Source organism: Ostrea edulis, chromosome 4 (genome assembly GCF_947568905.1).
Source record: "Ostrea edulis chromosome 4, xbOstEdul1.1, whole genome shotgun sequence".
Classification (NCBI taxonomy): domain Eukaryota; kingdom Metazoa; phylum Mollusca; class Bivalvia; order Ostreida; family Ostreidae; genus Ostrea; species Ostrea edulis.
Genome location: NC_079167.1, coordinates 45408659 through 45431871, shown reverse-complemented (window position 1 = coordinate 45431871; position 23213 = coordinate 45408659). Strand labels below are relative to the sequence as shown.

General features: G+C 33.9%; 1 long non-coding RNA gene and 1 pseudogene across 1 annotated transcript; one reads left to right on the top strand and one right to left on the bottom strand.

Moving 5' to 3' along the window:
- The first annotated feature begins 2146 nt into the window (after positions 1–2146).
- On the top strand, positions 2147–10721 carry LOC125671059 (uncharacterized). Its single transcript, XR_007368483.2, has 3 exons — positions 2147–3009; positions 3869–3935; positions 10346–10721. It is a non-coding gene; the product is annotated as an uncharacterized LOC125671059 (long non-coding RNA).
- Positions 10722–18131: 7410 nt separating this feature from the next.
- Positions 18132–23213, bottom strand: part of LOC125647096 (uncharacterized) — a 15114-nt pseudogene continuing 10032 nt past the window's right edge.

The window sequence follows — 23213 nt, the reverse complement described above, 5'->3', positions numbered from 1 at the left end:
CCTGAGATTCACACATATTTTTGGACTTGAATTGCTCTAAGTCTGTACCAAGTTTCAGGTAAGTTGAGGCGGTGGAATTTTTTATATTAATTTTTATGTTATAAAGGAATGTATAGCAAAATAATTGGTAGTCTGTGTCCGGTTGTGTTCACATGTTTAAAACAGATATGAAGAGTTTCGCTAAGGGTCACAACTGAACACTGTCATTGCAGAGGTGGATCCAAAATAATGTAATGTTATAATTTATATATGGGATTTGTATGAAGAAGTAACTATACTGAAAATGAAATATCATATTCGAAAGTATTTCAACCCAGTAGGATGTATAATTATGGAAAACTACGTGCATATGTTTCACTAGAAATATTAATGATCAATTATCGACGATATAGACTCTATATGTTTTTAAACTTTTAATGTTAAAAATTGTTTTAAAAATAAAATATCACAAATTACGCAGTTATATGATTTTGTTTAGCAAAATCTGTCCCACATCTTTTCAATTTCACTTAATTTTCTCAAACCATAATACAGAACTAAGTATGAGGCCCGTGACTTCATCTACACTCTAGGATCAGACTATGTACGTAAGTAATTTATTTATTTCCAATTTTGGGCCCAGAGGGCATACAAAGAATACAAAGTTCATATACATAAATCATAAAAGAGTGATTATTCAAAAGATAGATGAAAAATAAAATTTACAAGTTCATGGTCAATCAACTTTTCTTAGTAATGAACAGCTATATATGGAATACTTACCATTTCCATTAGTGGAACTCTTCAAATTAAAGGCGCGTAAAGTCGTGCTACCGGGACAACATACGTAAACATTACTTAGGCATACGTAATATAAATTATGGTATCGAATACATATTATAACCGACTGCAAACCACGACACTGATTAAAATTCTAAAGGCAAATTTAGGAATTGATTATTCTTACAAGAAAACAGACGAATTTATTAAACTATGTGAAGGATCTGCCAAATCTAACCGACATAAAGCATCAATCACAAGAAGAACTGTGAAGGGAAAAACCAAAATGCACATCCGACACAATAACTTTTTTTGTAATTAATGGGATTCATATGTTATTAGAATTATTCTGTCAGACTATGAAGACATTCCATTTTATCATACAATTTGGACAGGTTCATATGGGCATGGACTTTGTAATCGTTCATGTACACCCCCCCCCCTCTCTCTCTCTCATTTTTCAATATTTTAGAATAAGTTATCTATTTGCCAAACTGCATTTTTAAGACGTTTATAACACTAATTAACACAACAAATGCGTTTCCAAACTACATCTAAGCTATTTTGAAAATTACAAAATATTGATTGACTTAGGACAGAGAACATCGTTGTTTGGAATTTTTAAATTAGGTGTAGTAGAGTTTTAAAAAAAACAACAACATGTAACATCCTTGATAAACTAGTGTTAGAATATTTAAAAAATGCAGTTTGACCAATGGCTATTCTATTTAAAGATACACAATCATGAATGTACTTTAACTTTAAAGGGGGGGGGGGGGGGTGTTTGCTATGAACGTTTCGTTTATGTCCCAGTAATCTCGCACTTTTTCGCGAGACTTGTGCATTTTCTTACCAATGACGCACAAGAGTCATCAAAGCGCGATAACTCTAATGAGCTGGTAATGAGAAGTTTTTCAATAATATTGTTACATTCGTGGCTCATAAGCCAGATAAATTTTTGTCTATTACACAGGTTTATAAAATTCTTGCACAAAATGTTCATGGACTCTATGAATGGTTTTCTTAAGTGTTGGTACCGGTATGCTATGCAGTCAAATACAAAATGGAATTCATCTTCTACATAGTTAGACTTGCAGACAGTACATTTTCTCTCATTTACATGTGTTTGTGTGTAACGTCCAGTTTCAATAGCCAAAGAATGAGAACTGATTCTGAAATTTGTGAAACATTGCAAAACATGAGGATTCCGAATTACTGAGAAATATTTTTCTTTACAGAATCTTGTTTTGAATAGTAATTTACCAAATTGTTTGCATTGTCTGAGAGTGTATTACACCACTGATATTTAAGACTGATTCTATGTAACTATCAAAATTCAGTGGCCACGGTATGTCACAGATTTTTATGAAACTTAGTGTGTAACAATATTATGATAGATATAAAACAAAAAGGACATGCAAAGGTTTGACTTAGCAACGGTTGCCATGGAAACCGATCCTCTCACAACAGCTGGACAAGATATGCACATGTATGTTATATTTTGAATAATCAAAAATTAAACGCTATTGTTTATAAAAACAACAATTGTAAAAATTATTTTGAGCTAGGTTCTAGCTTTTAGAAATTTTTTTGTATTTATTTAATCCTTGGAAACAATAGAAATAATTATTTTTATGATGTATAAGGGTTTGATATATGTAATTTTTAGAGAGGGATAAAATATATTTGCCCAGTCATTTGGTGTAAACTCACATGCTAGTAAAATGTATTGAATCTTACTTTAAAAAAGTACAGAAACACATTTGTGGAGAAACCAAAGGTAAACACATAAACCAGTAGTTTCCTCTGGTGCACAAACCAAAATACACCAGAAAGAGTTATTGCCCTTTGTAACACTCTCTTGTATTGGAGATATGAACAGCCTTCATTTGTTTTCAGTATGGCAGGAGGTGGAAATTGAGTTTTTATTCAATTTGTTCTTCAGATGTTTATCAATATCAGATGCTCTTTGTTCACTTAATTCACTACCACGATCTTTATCTTCAATTGTGCTAAAGGATTCCGGTTTATTTCATGGAATACAAATCCGTTTGATCTTTGCCATAGTCACCGGACTCTAGCATCCAATCGTCTACGTATTCGTAGAAAAAGTAAATGTTGTGGAATTTAACGCTTTATTGCATCACATCCGACTAAAAAAAAATGACCAGGGAAACAGAAGGCTGACAGACATATTCATAGAAAATATGAAAAAGCCCTGCCTGTTGCCGTGTTGGAACTTGTATTGACGTAAGTATTCTATTTGATTTAGAATTCAAATTCTAAAGTAAAGGCTGAATAAAATGTATCAGAAAATTTGGCTTTTAGTAAACATATGAGAACCCCAATTTATTTTATACTGCCAGCCAGGCTAGTCAGCTATAGTGGTATACATGTAGACCGAACATTGTAAGTAGTCCTGCCATTTACTGCATGGGTGTACAATATAGAATACTAGTTAAGTATGTCCCCAACCTAACATTCACTCAGGGAGTTTCCTATCACATTTACACAGAGTTCAGGATCTGTAAAAATTGGAGAATACTTATAAAATCATGTTTCATGTGGAAATTTTCAAAAGGACTAGGCTTAATTTATGTAAGACTAAGTGATGACCCCCCCCCCCCCCTCTCTCTCTCTCTCTCTCTGACTGTCAAGTTTACAATAAAAACAAACATGTGAATGCCTGTGTGCATTCTAGATAAAGATTGTTAAAATCATATATATTGGTGAGCCAGGCTACTTTCAAGTTTGTTTACCTGTGGTAACCCCCACTAATATGTGATAGTTCTAATCTACAGAAGAAATCACACAAATACTATTATGATTTAAAGTTTTCTCATATCTGTAATTATGAACTTTAGGACACTTGATTTGGAAAAATTAAATTATGAAAAATTGATGATTTTGAATTGGGTCCTGTAACTGGGCCCTCAAATTTTAATACATGTAGGTCCTGTCAACTGAAGTAAATCAAAAAATATTAAATGTAAATTGTAAATATTCAAATACTTTTGAATTCTTACTTTTTCATCCAATAATCACATATTTTGGCCAAAGTACATGACCACTATTTTATGTAATTAATGTGTGCTTTTCTGTGTTTCAGCTGTATGAGCATCATACTGTGCAAATCACCTAAAGATGGAGTTGACCAAGTTGCTGACTTTGAGGAGGTAAATATTCAGCATTAATACATACACATTGAATACATAATTTGAAATTCAAATTTGAATCCCAGTATTATAAATCCTAAAACAAATTAATAGATGTGGGGAATGTGGTACATTGGGTTTAGTTTCTTGGTTATGGAGCCTGCATGGAAACTGAATTCTCTAGAATAATCACAGGAGACCATCCATTTTTTATGCGACATGATGACTTGAAACGTTTTCATCACAACTTCCTAAAAAAAATTTATTACTTCACTTAATTAGCATACTCAAAAAGACTAGTTGTTTTGTTGTCAATGACGCACATATATATGTACACATGTGTATGAGCTCAGTATCAATTGTAAAAATGATTAATTCTAATTAGGTCAATGTTGAGAATCACTCAAGTGACCTACATGTTGCTATTTGTGTGCGTCAGTCATCATAAGATGTTAATTGAACATTAATATTTTTTCTTGATAACCACCCTTCCAATTCTTTTCAAATTTCTTTTAAGCATCTTTGGGACAAGGGGAATTAACATAGATTGTAAATCTAAGGACTCTGGATTGACGGTACTTTTAAAAATGCTCTATACCAAAATTGAGAATTTTGTTTTAGAACCAGGGTTTGATTTCTTCAATTTTATGGAGAAAACTTTTTCAGATATACACTTCGTTAAATTGTAGAGTTGGGGAAGGGGGGGGGGGGTATAAGTGTATTTGACATTTATTTGTGTCCAAATTATGTAATTAATACTGAGGATCTCAGTAGTAGTCTGTTTTTAAAACAACAGACACCTAGAATTAAGAGCACAATGAAAGCATACATGTGATAAGGAGGGGGGGGGGGGGGGTTGACTTCATAACAATGCCTGAAAATTCTTAACAATTAAATTTTAACAAAAATTTTACACTAGAGATGCCAATTCAAGATAATTAACATGCTTTGTTTATTGGCATCTGGTGTACATTTAGCAACAAGTAGTGTTGTTCATTGTGAAACGATAAATTGATAATGTACATGTATGCGTTGGTTGTACATGTGTTTTAGGCATATCTTATTGCATATTTTGTTGTGTTTGGTTGTTGAAAATATTGATAGAAATTAATAATGAAGAATTACTGATATACTAAGGACATCATGATTCTGATCTAACGAAATTGAGGACTAGTTAATATTTACATACTTTGTTACATCATGACCATACATTGCTTGCAAGAAAAACACACATGGGCCACATACATGTAATCAGTGACTAAGACATTTTGTTCAGTTATACTGTTTTCAAGCCATTACACTTAATTCTTAGAAAAATTCCTTAACTGGCAATTGATTGCAATCAGAAATTGCAAATTTTCTATTTATTCCTTACTTGACACCATCGAATGACAGTAATGTGATGCGCGCTCCCTGTAATCAGGGGGAAATAACTCGTATAGCATTGTGAAAAATGTAGCTCATTGATTATATTCATATACGTTTGAAATATTTTATGGTTATACAAGATTTTTTACAATAACTATTGAAAAAGACTCGAACACAATTTATGTTCATGTTATGCATAAATCTTATTAAATCATTGACTCCGCAAAATATTATGACATCACAGGAGGGTGGAACTACCTTAAATGAAGCTGAATGCTTATGAAGGAAAAACAGAAAGGGGTACCAAAATTGCGAATTTCGAAAACACAGGGTTGTGAATGTGGGTCCAAAAGAGTCATATAGTGTATAACATGGATTTTGTGATACTTTGAATTTTTTTAAATTTGATTAATACTCAGGTAACCAATAAGGTTTGTGGACATCTTGTTAATTTATGAGTATTAACACTATTAATAGCTCTTCAATACAGCATAAACACATGTATACAAACTGTATCAAAACATAACATCCTTTAGGCCAATTCAACTTAATTAGTAAGATTATCATCCTGGGTCACCAAAAAAGTATGGGGCAGACTGTGGGAAGATTTTATTTTTTAATTTTTATTTTCTGAGAAATATATTGATGACAAACAAGTTTTGTCAACAGAAGTGCATAATTTAATGCCAGATATATAAATCTATGTTATTTCACAGATGATTTTTGAGGGGCAGATGGGCGGGCATGATAATCTATCAACTAAGTAATTAATTAATGTCAAAATGTCAGATAGTCATTTTGACATTATTCTTTTACAGGAAATGCATTATATTGAAAAAAATACTATTGCTTATAATGCTAGATGGTTTGGAAAAGCAATACATTGTTATTCAGACTCGCCCTACAGTAGAGGGGTCTCCATTCTTTTTCGAAAGAATTTGGCATATGAAATATTGAATATCCATAAATCTAACGATGGAAGAAAGTTACTACTAAATATTAAATTTGACGACAAGATTATAACAATAATAAACATATATGCACCAAATGATATAAATGCAAAGTATGGCTTTTTTAAACGTATGAATATTTGGATAAAAAAACATGCGGAGTGTCAAGAGAACATGCTCATAGGGGGTGATTTCAATTGTTCTTTAGATGAAAATAAACAAGACAAAAGTGTGAATATTTTAAATAGTATCCTAAATAAGTTGGAGCTCATAGACCTGTGGAAAAAAGTTAAACCAAATAATAAAGGATATACCTGGTGCAATGGTGAAAATATAGCTACGAGTAGAATCGATTACATTTTTATCTCAAAGTCTTTTTGTTATCAATGTGAATCTTTTTGTTTACAAAAAATCCCAGGGTCTCATTCAAATGGTGTTAGATTGTCAGATCATTTAAGTCTACAGTTCTGTCTGATTATAAATGAAAAATTAAGAGGACCGGGCTATTGGAAATTTAATGTCTCGCTGATAAAAAAACCAGGACTTCGTCGAAGAAATGAAAAAATATCTATCAAATTACACTTTCAATGAAGTAGAACCGCATGAATCATGGGAAACTCTAAAAAGAAACATAAAAATATTCTGTATAGACTTTTCAAAGAAAATAAATAAATCATATAAAAGTAAGTTAGCCTATTTACAATCGGAAATCAAAAAAATTGAGGAATTACCTGCGGAGAATATTGACATGAATCAAAAACGAAATTTAGAAAATGAATTATCAAAGCTTGTAGATAAAAAAGCAAAAGGTGCACAGGTTAGGTCTAGGACCAATTGGATAGAACAAGGAGAAAAGAATACCTCGTACTTTTTAAATTTAGAAAAGAGAAGACAAATAAATAATGTAGTTAAAGCTTTAAGAGAAGAAACTGGTGATATCATACTCGATGATGATGACATACTAAACAATATGTGCAATTTTTATGAAAATTTATATAGAACAAATAATATACAAACCACGGATATCAACGAATATTTAAATACTATAGACTTAGAATTTACATTGAAAGATAAGGAGAAAAATGAATTAGAAATATTTCCCTCACTTCAGGAATGCTCAGAGGCACTCTTAAATATGAAAAGCAATAAATCTCCTGGTCTGGATGGAATACCATGTGAATTTTATCAAACATTTTGGGAAGAAATAAAACAATATTTCTATTGTGTTTTACAAAGTATTTTTGATTTAAATACAATGTCTTTTACGCAGAGATTATCATTGATTACTTTGATTTATAAGAAAGGAGACGAACAAAACCTAGGAAATTATAGACCAATTAGCCTTACCAACACAGACTATAAAATAATAGCTTTTGTATTCGCCAGGCGTTTACAAAAACTGCTAGATGATTTGATATCAATAAATCAAACAGCTTATATAAAAGGAAGAAATATCGCACTAAATGCAAGATTAATTTTGGACATTTTTGATTATTGTGAAGAAAATAATCAAGAACTTATACTTTTATTTTTAGACTTTCAGAAAGCCTTTGATTCAATTGAGTGGAATTTTATGTTTGAAGTACTGAAAAGATTTAACTTTGGTGAAAATTTTATTAAATGGGTTCACATCTTATATGCAAATCCAATCTTCAGAATAAAAAATAATGGATGGATATCTAAAACTTGCATGATGCATAGGGGAATAAGGCAGGGATGTCCGGTATCAGCAGTCTTGTTTCTCTTTGTGGCTGAAATATTAGGAATTTCAATAAGAAACAATCCCAGCATACATGGGTTTCAAAAAGAAGGAATGGAAAAAGACATTAAGATAATACAGCATGCCGATGATTCTACCCTTCCAATGGAAAATGAAAAGTCTTTAAAGAAGGCCCTCGAGGTGATAAGTAATTTTAGTAATGTTTCGGGTATGAGATTAAATATGTCAAAAACAGAATGCATATTAACTGGACCTTTAAAAAACAGATTTAAGAAAATTCATAATGTTTATGTAAATGTTTCATGTGTAAAAGCATTAGGTGTATATATTGGCCATGATAAAGAAATGTGCCTGAGAAATAATTGGACAAAAATCACCAGCGATGTAGAGAAACTTTTTGAATCTTGGAAAACAAGAAACTTAACCATTTTTGGCAAAGTTTGCATAATTAATAGTCTTGCAATATCTAAAATTATATATATAGCTTCGATATTAAACCTACCAGATTCAAACATTATCAAAGAAATTCAAAGACTTATTTACAATTTCATTTGGAATAAGAGAGATAGAATAAAAAGAAATACATTAATCGGAAATATCATTAGTGGAGGCATTGGAGTTGTAGATATCTTATCAAAAATTAAATCTTTAAGAATATCATGGATTAAGAAAATATTAGATAAAAGAAATCCATTATACCATTTTGTGAATAGCATATGTTTGGAAAACAATTATGATCTTGACTATTTAAGTAAAACTAATATCACTAATATCAAACAGTATGAGATAATGGATGGATTTCCTATGTTTTACAAGGAAATGTTCGCATCTTTTAATGAATGCAAGGGTAGAAACAGGCTAGATTGTTTGAACAATATACTGAGGGAGCCATTATGGAGTAATAATATTGTGGTATTTAAAAATAAACCTATATTTCTAAAATCATGGCTAAAGAGTGGTCTGAAATACGTGATTGACGTGGTGGATGAGAATGGTATTAAGCCGATGGAATGGTTTATAGATAAATTGATTTGCAAGAAAAACTGGATTTGTGAATATAATATTGTAAAAAATGCCATAGGAAAATTACTACAACCTTTCGATGTTCAAAATATAATATATGAAAATGTACATATAAAAGATAATTCATACTTTCTACTGCTAAATCAGGGAATTGTACATGTGAAAGATTTCTCAAGTAAAATGTTCTATGATATTTATCGGGATAAGAAATTTGTACCTCCTCTACACCAAAATTTTTATTCTAAAAGCTTCAATGTTTCAAAACAGTCTTGGAGTGCAATATATAAACAAAAAATATGTAATATTTTTGATACCCACATTGCTGATTTCAATTACAAGTTGTTGAACAATCTAACCAGCAACCAAGTTATGTTAAAGAAATGGAAAGTTACTGATACGGATTTATGTTCACTATGTAAGGAAAAAGAGGATAATGAGCATCTGGTACTGAAATGTAAAAATGTTTGTGAAATTTGGAAAATTGTTGAGAAAACATTGAATTTTCAAGTTTCATGGAAAAACATTGTTCTTGGTTTTTTTTGGGAAATCAATGAGAAAACAGTATTTTTAAATAATCTTTTATCACTAATTGCATGTAAAATTTACAAATATAAAATGTATTGTAGAATATTAAACAAAAAAGAGCAATCTTATGACATTCGAAAGAATGTAAAGGGAATCCTTGAATTCAATGTATCTGTATACAAAAAATTAAACAAGGTATCTTTTTCGCATATTCTTGATAGTATTGTAAAAAAAATTATAGTCTTATATATTTATATTACAAATTGTGTTGCATGCTATTCATATCATGTACAAATAAAGTAAAGGGAAATGATCTGCCTTCCCTTTTACATGACTACCCAGGGTCAAAATAGACTTTTTGGAGTGTGAGAAGGACCCTTTGGGTAGTTGTCACGAAATACTTTAATATCCTCTAGAAATGATGTACATGTATTTATATTTGTATAACTTTGTTCTCATATGATTATATAATCTTGCATTTCTCTCAGGTTTTTTTTTTCCTTCTTCTACATCCTGCGAGATGTAATAGGGAATATATATTGTTATTTAGGTGGAGCTTAGTTAGGGCCCCATCCCTGGCAGCTTTCCACACTTTTTTTTCTTCTATCGTTTAGTCTATTTGTTATATGTTATAGTGATAGGTCTGGGAAATAAAAATGTCATAAGCCAAAAAAAAAAAAAAAAAAAAAACTAAGTAATTAATTAAGTGGTAAAATTACTATTCTAGCATCATGAATGATCTTGTACATGTAAATTTAGTTTAATCAAATTGAATTAGGTGTGTACTGTATGAAAATGTGAAAAATAAGATGAACTTTTCAATATTTGTTCAACACATTTTTTAGAACTTGAAGAGCAGAAGATGCATTCCATGACTTATGTGATATAGAAGACAAAGAAGAGCTCTTGAGAATGGAAAAAAACTGCGAGTTTTACAGTCAATGAACACACCTCACGACACAAGTCCATCCTGATTCAGAAAACTGTTCTTCTAAGGAAACACCATGACTTAGTTAAGATCAAGTTTTGGTGTCAGAAGACTAATGTAACTAAAACATTGCAAAATTAACCTGCAAGTGTCTTATGTGAGCCTACTGAATAAGGATTCATTACTGAACAGTTGAAGGAAAATCACTATTATAATGATTTTTAAAAAAAGATGATTGTGTTGTTTGGATAACATTGTGATCCATGTTTGTTGAATAAACAACTTTGCAAAAATGAGTTGTTCTGTGTTAATATTATAAATTTACTAATTACTGGTATGTCAACATAGATTACAGTAACACTGAACAAACTTCAATAAATTTTAAAGTTTCATGCAGTTTCTGCAGTAGAAAATGACACCTATTGATTTTCTGGTCCAAAGGTCACCAGGTGCAATACAATACTCTGTACAATTGATGTCTGACCAGTTTCTTCAGAACCCTTTGATTGATAGTGATATTTCATACAGGGGTTGGTCACTGGTAGTATATGACCCCCATTGATTTTCAGGTCAAAAGATTAAAAATGGCAGGGGCCTCCGTGGCCGAGTGGTTGGAGCATAGCGTTCAAAATGACACTGCCTCAGTCGGCGCGGGTTCGAATCCCGCTCGCGCTGGTATTAAGTGAGAAAGTTTCCCAATTTACTTTCGGAAGGTCGGTGGTCTCTTCCCAGGTACATTGTATCTGGGTTCTCACTTTCACCAATAAACACTGGGCACCATCAGAAAACTGAAAAATTGTTGAGTGTGGCGGAAAATATCAATAAATCAATCAATTAAAAATGACTAGGTGCAATGTAGCTAGTACTCTATGCAATGGTGTCCCCCCAATATCTTGGGCCTGTTGTTCAATTATGATATTTCATATGTTGGTTGGTTATGAATAGTAGATGACCCTAATGATTTCCAGGTCAAAGGTCAACAAATACAAGGCAGTACAATGAACAATTTATTGGTATCTACCCAATATCTTGAGAAGACTTTTTATAGTTATTGATAATAGTTTACATGACAATACAGTACATGTAATATAGCTCGTTTATGGAAATGATTGCAAAATCTACTTGGTGTTTGGGGAGGGGGGGGGGGGGTCCTACTGGATTACAGTTTATGTTTACATGTTTTTTTTTAATCACTCTAACTAATTTTTATTAATATGTTAAACTTCTCCATGTTTATTTTTGAAATATCAATTGCTCATATTGTTCATTTTAACTGAAAATGGTGTAGGTTGTATTATTTGTCATTAGTATGAATTTTTGGCAAAATGCCCAAATCTACAGTTTTCCCACTACAATAGATCAATTGTACTACATTTCACCATTAATCTTTTTTTTATAAATTAGGAGTCTTTGATATGGACACCCTTTGATGACAGTTGATTATGCTGTATGTATTTTCCAAATTATCTAAATTCATCAACGAACTCCAACAAAAAATCCCGTTTTGGCAAAATGCCCAAATCTACAGTTTTCGCACTACAATAGATCTATTGCACTACGTTTCACCATTAATCTTTTTATATACATTAAGAGTCTTTGATATGGACATCCTTTGATGACAGTTGATTTTGCTGTATGTATTTTCCAAATTATCTAAATTCATCAACGAAATCCAACAAAAAATCCCGTTTTGGCAAAATGCCCAAATCTACAGTTTTCATGCTACTACAGATCAATTGCACTACGTTTCACCATTAATCTTTTTATATATATTAAGAGTCTTTGATATGGACATCCTTTGATGGCAGTTGAGTATGCTGTATGTATTTTCCAAATTATCTAAATTCATCAATGAAATCCAACAAAAAATCACTTTTTGGCAAAGTGCCAAATTATAATACAGCGGTCAGTAACACACTCTTTACCATAGGTGGATATAGATATCATAAATAAGGAGGGAATTTTATGGGGAATCGAGATTTATGGAGAAAATTAGTTGTCTTTTTCAATTTTTTATATACCACAAGGACAAAACGGGCTGAATTTTGCAGTTCAATTAGCCCTCATAGACTGCTGTCGGTTTCCATGGCAACGGATGGTAGAAATTCGGTGGTGGGGTTGAAATTATGTAAGATGGTGCAAGTAAAGTTAATACTGTGAAAATCAAAGAAATCTGTGACATTGAGTGGCCAGACCCTATCTGATTTCTTTGATTTTTACATAGAATTGATCTTAAACTTTTATATAACTTATTAGTAATAATTGAAACAATATTTCTATCATGTATAGGGCATTGTATATCCAACTTATTCAAAATATAATGAATGCTATTGGTCCAGTTGCTTTTGTTATTATCATATAATACATTGTTTTCATGTACAGCATTTCTTAATAAGGAATTTACTTCGGAATTTAAAAATTCTTTGTAAATATTTAAAACAGCTTTTTATGACATCAATATACATTGGGAATCGACCAAGTTCACCAACAATAGCTTGAATTGAGGCTTTTTTATGTACACCATGAATATATTTAAAAAATATAATGTGCATTTTTGTTAAAGAAGTTTTCCATACAATAATTGGGGTGTTTTATAGAACATGTATCTGTATTTATTGTTCCCCAGATTTCACAAGCATAAAGCAGTACAGGTTTTACAGTATGATCATAAAAGTGTATCAGGGTACAGGCCCGTAGGAAGCAATTTCACTTGGGGGGGGGGGGGGGGGGGAATCGACAAAACCATTAGTAAAAAAGATAACTGCATAAATATGTGCAAGCATTGAGGTGTACGTCATGTACATACATCTAATTATGTACATAGAATCTAATTAGTTTCCCAGAAAACCCCTCAACTTTAATTTCAAGTTTTGTTTGTTTTTGGGTTTTTTGGAGGGAGGGGGGTGTTAAGGATTTTTTGTTTTATCTTTTTTTTTGTTTATATCTTTATCATTTTGTTATCAATCATTTCTGAGTCATAAGGTATTTAGTATACTCGGTAAACTTCCCAAAAATCGCCAGTCTGTGTTCACTTTCACTTACGAACTCCTCAACTATTTTTTCTGGATTCAGTTCATCAGTCTCCTTTTTATGAACATGCAATAAAAGCAAATTGTTTATTCGTATTTGGCTCATTTTTGATCTCAGTGATGTTTTCAATCTTTTCAAGGCGCTGAATGAGCGCTCACTGTTAGCGTTAGTTGCAGGAAGTACCAAAATTAGTTTGAGAATTTTGAGGATCTCGGCAAACAGACTTTTTTCATTTGAATGTCTGAAAAATTCAACCACACTTGGTATATCTGGCGTAAAGTCTTTTGGCAAAACAGTCTTTAACATTATAAGCTGTCAGTGAAGATCCTTTGGCTTCAAATCTGTATCATATAGGGTCGTGACAAAATTGAATTCTTCTTCAAACGTTTGACCTGTGCAAGCCTTAATTACGAGGTTTTCAAGATTAACATAAGCTTTGTAACCTTGTTGGTCAAATCTAGATTTTATGATAGCTAAAAGCAGATCTAATGCCTCGTAGAAATCTTTCCTATACATATCTGCACACGATGAAAAAGTATGTGCTGCTGTCCCATCATCAAGTTTACGAGGAATTTTGCGTTTTCTAGGAAGAACAGGATCATCGATGTTCATCTGTTTTGCTTTTTCAACAACTTCCTCGTAAAACTGAGTGAAGATTGTCTCATCTCGGAGACTTTGCAAAGCACTCATTGTCGTTGATGCCATTTTTTGACCATCACTCGCCGAGAGATTTGGAGCCTGCAGAGCCCTTGCCAAATTATCACTATAACGTAAAAGTTTTTCACTCAGTAAACACCCAAAGAAGAAATCAAACCTGCACATATAAGCAGCCACTCCCCTAATTCTGTTTCTCATTTCTACCTCAGGCTTTTATCCCAAACATTTCTTAGAATTTCATAGTTTGACAAAATGCTCAAAAATGTGTCGGCTTTTATTGTCCATCTTGTGGGACACAAAACCCTTATTCCCGCTGACGTTTTCTCTAGATTTTGGGCATTTTTTAATGTATTGAAAATCATCTCCCTTCTTAGAGATTCTTTAATCAACTTTGTTACATCCTTTGCAATGTCCAGGGTGTCTCTAAGCAACTTACATCCCTTAATAGAATCACTGCAAGCTAGGTAAAGAGCATGACCATAACAGTGTATGTAAAGGGCTCTGGGTTCAAGTGCATGAATCTGTGTTGCAACACCTGTCTTTGAACCAGTCATAGAAGCAGCCATGTCATAACACTGGCCTCGTACTTTGTTGATAGGCAGATCGAACCTCAAAAGGGCATCTTTAATTGCTAGGGTTATTGAATTAGCCCCAATGTCAGAAAGACAGTACATCCCTAATAAATCTTCATGAGCGGTAAAATTTTGATCAACCCATCGAATGCATAAAACAAGTTGCTCTTTGTTGGAAATATCTCGTGTTTCGTCTGCCATTATTGAAAAGAATTCAGACGATTTGATGAAAGCAACAATTTGTCGCAAAACCTGCAACCCCATCACCTGCAAAATTTCATTTTGTATATCTGGAGCAACATACTTATTTGTCTTGCGTTGTAGCCATTCCTGAAGCTGGGGATCGCGTTTAGACTCTAGCATGAGAAGTTGATTAAAGTTCGAGTTTTTCTCGTCTTTGTCACCCCGAAGAGCAATTCCTTGTCGAGCAAGAAACTTCAAATTGTTTGTGATTTTAAGCAAATTCTCTCTGTTAGACTTCTTCTCGACTTCGTGCGTCTTTGAAAGACATTCTCCAACATCTTTAACCTCCTCCTTTATCGTAAACTCCCTTTCCATTGCCTCTTTATGGCAATCACTTTTCTCGTGTGCGGCGAATTTTGTGGTTGCTTTTTTCCAGTTTTTAAAACCACTTGATATGAAAGCTTTTTCTTTCTTGTGACAACTGAGAGTCTTCTTCTGAAATGATTTTATGCAAGGAAAACAGAATACAACATCTTTGATTTCTACATAATGTAACCAAGACCACCGATCAAACCAGGAGACATTGAAAGATCTCATCTTTTTACCAAAATTTTTTGGTGGAAAGAAAATATTCCGTGGCTGATTTGGGGTACTACCGATCTCTGGTGTATACCATTTTTCATGTACAACCTGGGCCTTTTGAACTGGTATTTCTGAGATATCTTCTGAAGAAGAAGAAGAAGAAGAAGAATCAATAAAGGAAGCAACCTTAACATGTTTGTCTGTTTCTTTGTTTGCAGTTTCCTCCAATTTACCTGTTTCAATAGACTCCTCATTTGTGTTAGACTCCAAGAGTGGGGAAGGACTATCTTGTGATTGTTTTGGTTCAAATGAGCGATGAGGTTCAGAATCCTCAAAGGAAAACCTCGAACGCTTTGAAAGAGGTTCCTCATGCTTGTGAATACAGGCAACAAAATGATTAGGTGTCCAACCATCTATTTTTGTAGCAATTGTTTGAGTCCACATGATGTGGATAGCATCCTGATATTCTTTAGCATCAGCACGGTCAAGAGGAACAATAAGCTGATTATGATCTTGTCTGTTTACACCAGGGTTTTGCACCTCGGGGATAATCGACATGATTGGTTTCTGCAAAACGTTAGAAGCTACGAACATATGTAAAAGGCTTGAATAGTAACCGTTCTGGGTTGTTTTTATTGTTTCCTTTTGTAACGAAGCAATCAAATCACCAGTAATTAAACACTCTTCTGACAGGGAACTTTCAAAGACATATTGAAGTGAACTTTTGTTTGTGGACATGGTCACAAAAGTGTTTTCATTCGTGTAGCGCTTCAGGTTTGAAACAAGTTCAAACACAATTCGTACCCTCATTTCCTTAAAATTGTCCTCGTGTCCAAACACAAAAAAAGAGAGAGTTCTGAATAAACAATTCCCATCACCATATATCTGAATCGGGATAAGCTCAGAAGGAGCATCATTTGGATAAAGCTCTAAGGAAACAGCATCTTTTCGAATACTCGAAGTTGGGATGTTAGGTATGCTTGTTGGAAGAGGATATTTCTTAAAAATTTGCCCTTTGAGTCTAACAAGAAAACTTAGTGCTCCCCATCCCTTTTTTCCTGCATTCCTTGCTTCTTCGTGCACTTTTTCGAAAAATGCCTTTCTTTCGTCCGTCTGGGCATACATTGTGAAATATAATCAAAGTTAAAACTGTGCGGAAGGTTGATCTTACACTGATACGATAATGTCTACTCTTGGACCAAGAATGAAACAGGTCTTGACAGCCTGAGACTTTACAAGCTTTGAAAAAGTTGTTACACGTCATGACCTACGTCACATTGGGGGTGTTACGTCACTGATAAATAGTACTTCACACATTGTCGGGTTTACCTTTACCATAAAAACTGTGATGATAAAAAAGTCAACAATTCATCATATTAGCTTTACAAAAAGATTTTAAATATATACAAACGTTGAACTGGTATTAGGGCAGTTGGGCATAGACATTTTTGTATCAAGACGAAGTTTCTATGAACAAGCTATCTAATGAATTATTAGACCTTGAAAGTTAGTCAAGGTCACACATATTAGATACCTTTTGATCAGTCGTCCCTTGTGAGATTTTTTCACTCGTATGAGTCGTCAACAAATACCGGTAAAGGACTTTAAACGACACTAGTGCCGGGCACTTGGCAAAGGAACAGTCACTACATATCATAGGTTTGACGCCAGATGCGGAGCTGGGAACGAGAACCGAACCATTACCTCATGATTACGACCTTTTGGATGATGCCCTAAGAAATGTTAAGGCATTAAGTGCTTTTCATAATATTGTTTTTTCATTTAAGCTAAAGAACAGTCACACTGACTGACTCTGAGTCTCATTTAATTAAATGAACTTTCTGCTTAAAAATAATTATACATTACACTATATGTGAATTTTACTATATGAATTTTTTTTTTTTTGAAAAATATTGGGGGGGGGGGGGGGGGGGGGGCACGGCCATGTATATAGACAGGCATGATGCTTGTCCATGTACGCCGAATTTCCTCAATCAAATTAGATCTTGATTTTAATTAGTACTTGAGTGTGATTGAAGTTTCCTTTTGATATAAAGCATTCATATTTAATGATATAAAAGTCCGGTTGGACAGGGCAACTTAAACATTTTATATATGATTTATGGTCACATGTTCAAGTAATACAGAACATTCAATTTTCCATATTTCTTAATCGAAATTATTCATGTATATCCGGTAGCGGATTTAGGAGGGTATATCTAAGGAAATCATGGTCTCTCATTTAGAAAAGCAATCTTTTTTTTTCACTCTCAGAGAAATAGATTTACAACTTGTGTGGGTTTTTATATTGTTTCCTGTTGCAGGTTGGCATCGGAGAATGAACCAGTTTGGGTTGGGTTTTTTTGTAGGATATATACTGCATGACTAGTTGTATGTTTTAATGAATTTCTATATCTTCTTTGTGTTTCTTTTTCTCACGTTTCAGCCCGTTTTTCTTTGTACTTTCTCACCACCTCTGATGTTTGTTTATATTCAGTCTGATTGATAGTTTTAGTTTTATTCTACAATGCTAGCCTTCGTTCTCGGCGTTTTTGGAATTTCATGTTATCTATAGAATTCAAGCCTTTCCCTTTGTTATATTTTCTTTTTCTCATCCACTTTATGAAATCCATAATGAAATAACATAAGTCTTTTTAAAACTATTATATATTTAAGCTTTTACAATAGATTTTTTTCTGACGCCTCCTCGATCCTTTTCTGTGTCCTATTTGTCGCCTTCCTGGTGTTTCTTTCAAGGTCTACGGCGGCAATCCACGTCCTTATTAACTTTACCTCTCCCCAAATAAGGGGGATGATCTGGTAAAGAGGGAGGGCTAGTCCTTGAGCTTTAACGTTCATTCTCCGATGCCAACCTGCAACAGGAAACAATATAAAAATATTTTCAAATCACTTACACATATACATGTTTACAGCTATGAATAGTTAATCAATAAATTTATTATTCTAATGATAAAGAATTTTGGGATGTTCAAAATTACCTTCGACATCATTGTTGGTTCGGACACTGAAGTCATATACACTCCATGTTCTGATTGGAAATACTGGGTTCTGCATCCACTGATTGTCGATGTAATCCATTAGCTCCTGGCAGCAGGGGGCCTCCGTGGCCGAGTGGTTTGAGAATCGCGCTCAAAATCATACGGCCTGTCATCTCTGTCGGCACGGGTTCTAATCCCTCTCGCGCCGGTAAGTGAGAAAGTTTCCCCGTTTACTTTCGGAAAGTCGGTGGTCTCTTGTATACATTGTATCTGGGTTCTCTCTTCCACCAATAAAAACTGGGTGCCACCATATAACTGAAAAATTGTTGAGTGTGGCGGAAAACATCAATCAATCAATCAATCCTGGCAGCAAACACGTCTGGGATGTGATTCCAAGGAAGAAATGGCAAAGCCATCAGCTACTTAAAAAAGGTGTGGGTGGACTCTCTGTCTCTGAATGTTGCAACGAGTCCCAGTTGTTGAACATGGGTCCACACAGCTTTTGTCCAGTGGAACACACATCCCTTGATGGTCACTTTGGAAAGACTATTTCAATTTTAGTCTCTTTACTTGAAATTAAAAGGCATAAAATGCTAATTCTATATAAAGTAGAAGCACTAAAATCTTGATTTATATTCCATGAGCTTGATATTTATTTGCGAAAATTATGATATCTATATGACAATTTTTTAAATTTATATTCGATAATCTTGATTGATATTTATATGCTATAAATTTTTATTATGTTCAGTAAATCGTATTACTTATATTTGATAATATGGCTATTTATATTTGTTTATCTTATTATTTATATTCGATTATTTTTGTTATTTAGACACATAAACGATACAACTTGATTTTTATTCATACATCAAGAGACACGTATTACATACACAAATATCACATTATATCCCTCATGCAAAGCTCTTATCCTCAGACGAATTTGACTCCACTTTTTGACACACTGTTTTCCCCTATAATAGCTCTAGCAAGTTTATCGTTATTTCGGATTTCAAACATTTCGGTTGAGCATCACTGAAGAGACATTATTTGTCGAAATGCGCATCTGGTGCATCAAAATTGGTACCGTATAAGTTCAGTGGCGGATTTAGAGGGGGGCGCAGCCGGCGCCCACCCCCCACCCCCCACCCCTAAAATTTTCAAATTTAAGGTAAATCGCGGTATCTTGTTTCGGAAAATGTACTAAACGATAAAAGAAGCAATAATTTCTTCCACTCCCGGAGAAATGAATGACAAAATCTTTTGATTTCCTTAATTACTTTATTGGGAGAACTTAATTTTTTCCAAAAAAACCCTTAAAATGTGGGTCATTTTATTAATTTCACCTTATTAAAATGATAGAAAATAATACAAATGACTAAATAGGAGAAATATTTCAAGCCCCATCAAATCGGTAAAATCCAGGAGCTTCCTGGACCCCCACCAGGGCTTCGTCCTGGACCCACTGCCTCATAAAGTGGCACCCTCCGTAACCGCAAGTCCTGGATCCGTCCCTGTAAGTTTTACATACTACACACTTCGTAAAAATTATAATTATTAATATTCTACATTGTTAACAAGAATGACACACTGTATTGAGAAAAATGGTTCTCGAAAATCTTGATTTACATTTGATAATCGTGTTATTGAAATATTCGATAAATCTCTATTTATATTCAATAATATTGATAATCTTGCTATTTATAATCGATAAATTTTGATAATCTTGTTATTCATATTCAACAAATCTTGATTTATATTTCTTAATCTTGATCTCTATGTGCGAAAATTTTGATTTGTATAAACATTAATCTACAAAATAAAGAAAATAAAGACAATCGTCAATATAAGTTTAATATCTAAATCTTTTGAACGTCGAAGTGCGAATCGTCCAAAGGCGAAACGTCTCGGGGTGAATCGTCTTTTGGGGCGAATCGTCTCAGCTCAATCTTGGGGTAAACTGCGTCCGGGTTACGCATGCGGGGGTGTGGTACTCTCATTCCTATACTCACAATGTTATCGACCTTAAAATCAGGCAAATTTGTTATTTTCAACGACTTTACATAGTGAAGTGTATATGGATGAAAATTTAGTCCTGTAACATCAATGTGAAGGGTACTTTGAAATCCCTTAACAAGTGTACCGTCTGCTGACAGTGCCGTTACAGGGAATGAATGATTCTGACACCTATCACAAGTTCGCCATCTAGCTGACGACTGTAATAAATATTACATCTGTAAATCGCCTGTGTTTTGTTTGTTATGGAATATATAATCATTTTAAGATAAAATTTTGTTCATATCTTCATCAGGGTGGATTCTACCCGGAATTTGAGAATGACCCCAAATTTCCTGAAAATTCCACAGAAATTGCTGAAATATACTCTTATATTAAGTAGTAAATGGAAAATTCTGCATACCTTTACTATATTATGAAACTTACGCTATATAGGTACCCAATAAATAAAATGGCTATTACCTGGTTTCCTGCAGATTAGATTCTATGATAAAACTTGTACCCCACCCCCTTCCGTAGAAATCTGCCTCCGAGACAAAGCAGGATCTCCGGGCCGATACACAGCCTTTAATAACAGAAATGGTTGATATGTAAGATACTAACACCTGGTGAGGTATCTCTGTACTTTATGCGGCACCTGATACATCTCTGGTATTACCACCACCACCACCACCACCCCCCCCCCTTTTACTGGGATATTTTCAGAACCCCATACTAATTTATCGTTATAGTACCTCCAAAAACTGAAATCGTGTGATCTCAATCCCACTGGCCCATGGGCCACATCGCTCACATGAGTCACCTTGGTCCTCTTGTGAGTTTTAATATTTTTTTTTTCAATCTTTATTCCAATGAAAATTTTTGACCCCATACTGTGACCCTAACCTAGCCCCAAAGGGTCACAGTATAACCCAACTTGAATTAATTCATTCACACACGGGGATGCCTTAATACCAATACGACTAGCATGGTCTTGCTATTCTAGAGAAGAAGACTTTAAAAAAAAAAAAAAAAGATTTTCTTTCCTGTACGGGTGCATTATATAAAGCATGATCAATCCTAATCCCAGTCTTATCAATTTGAAGAAAAAAGACTTGTATCCACACAACTTAAGTATCCATAAGCGATATCTCTCAAACAAAAGGATATATCTCTCTAAGTTAAAGATATACATGTATCTCTCTCAATTATTTTGAGTCTGATCGAATGCACACGGAATAATCCCCAAAGCAAAAGCCCATAAAATTGTCTGAAAAGGCTGAAATCTGCGAAAATGAATAGATGCAGGCATTTTCCGCTTTTGGAGTGTACACAGGTAATGAAAAATGCAAATTGCTGAAAAATGTAATTGAAACTGAATTTATTTTTACTAACAACCCCCTAAAACTTTTCCACCATTTCTGTATTAACTTCTCATATCACATAAATGGCGAAGGTCATACATGGAGAAATAATTTAATCAAATGGATTGATTGATTAATTGTATCTTACTTAACGTATGGGTATGGAGACGTCATCAATACCGATGAAGGACTTCAAATTTAGGCCTATGCTCGGTGTTACACCCCAAATCGTCGCCCCATCCCAAATCGTCGCCCGGCATCCCAAATCGTCACCCCGGCGACAATTTGGGACAAGATTGCACTATCATTAGGACGATTTGGGGTGTACAATAATATTTTATTAGATTACACAGAAGTTATTTTATTGTACACCTTCTCATATATGGGGATATATAGGTTTCACTTGGTCTATTTGTCTGTCTGTCCGCACCCATATCTCTGGTGTATGTCGACCTATTACACTGCGATTTTGTATGTAGATTACAAGTGACCCTCTGACATGCCTACCCAAAAATGAGAATTCTGGAATGAGAGCTTAACGCGCCGCGAGCTGTGCACAATTTTAAGCAACTGGTGTTTATGAACCACATGAAATCTCTTGATCGCGAGCTCAAAGCACTACAAGCTGTAATCATAGCGAACTATTTTCGACTGTCACTGGTGTTTGTGAACCGATTGAGCTAAACTTTTGTATGTAGGTTATATGGGACTAAGCACATATGTTTCATTTATGTGTTTGTTTGCTTGTTTGTTCCTTTACTTATTTAGAGAGAGGGGAAAGCGCAATGAGTTAAACAAACCAAAAATATTGAGAAATAATGAGGAAGGGTGGGTGTTTCTCGAGGTTTTCACGAGTATCCAAACGGCGGACAACAGACGTAATGTAACTTAATCTGAGGTCACTAACAAATCTGCGGTGCACAAGACCTAACAACCACATGTTCAGCAGAATGACCTTACAACAAAAGGCAAAACGATTTATGGACAACAATGACAACACCATCACCACCAACAACAAATACAATTCTTTCAATAGTAACAAAACCACTACCAACCAAAACAACAATAACAAATACTGTGATCATAATAAATCTTTAAATATACAACAGAGCAAGTAGATACGAAGTAGAAGACTAAAATGCTTGTAAGGTCCAGAAAAACTTTTGTGGTCATAGCTGGACCACAGAAGAAGAAAAATAAGAAAGAGGAGAGAAACAGGACAAGTTTGTATGTAAATGATGTTTCCAAATAGTTGCAGCAAGGGGGACGACAATTTGGGATGTGAGATTATGCCCGAATCGTCGCCGACGACGATTTGGGACAGGCGATTATTTGGGGTGTTACATAAGAAACCCCAAATCGTTGTCCATCCCAAATCGTCGCCGGCGACGATTTGGGACGGG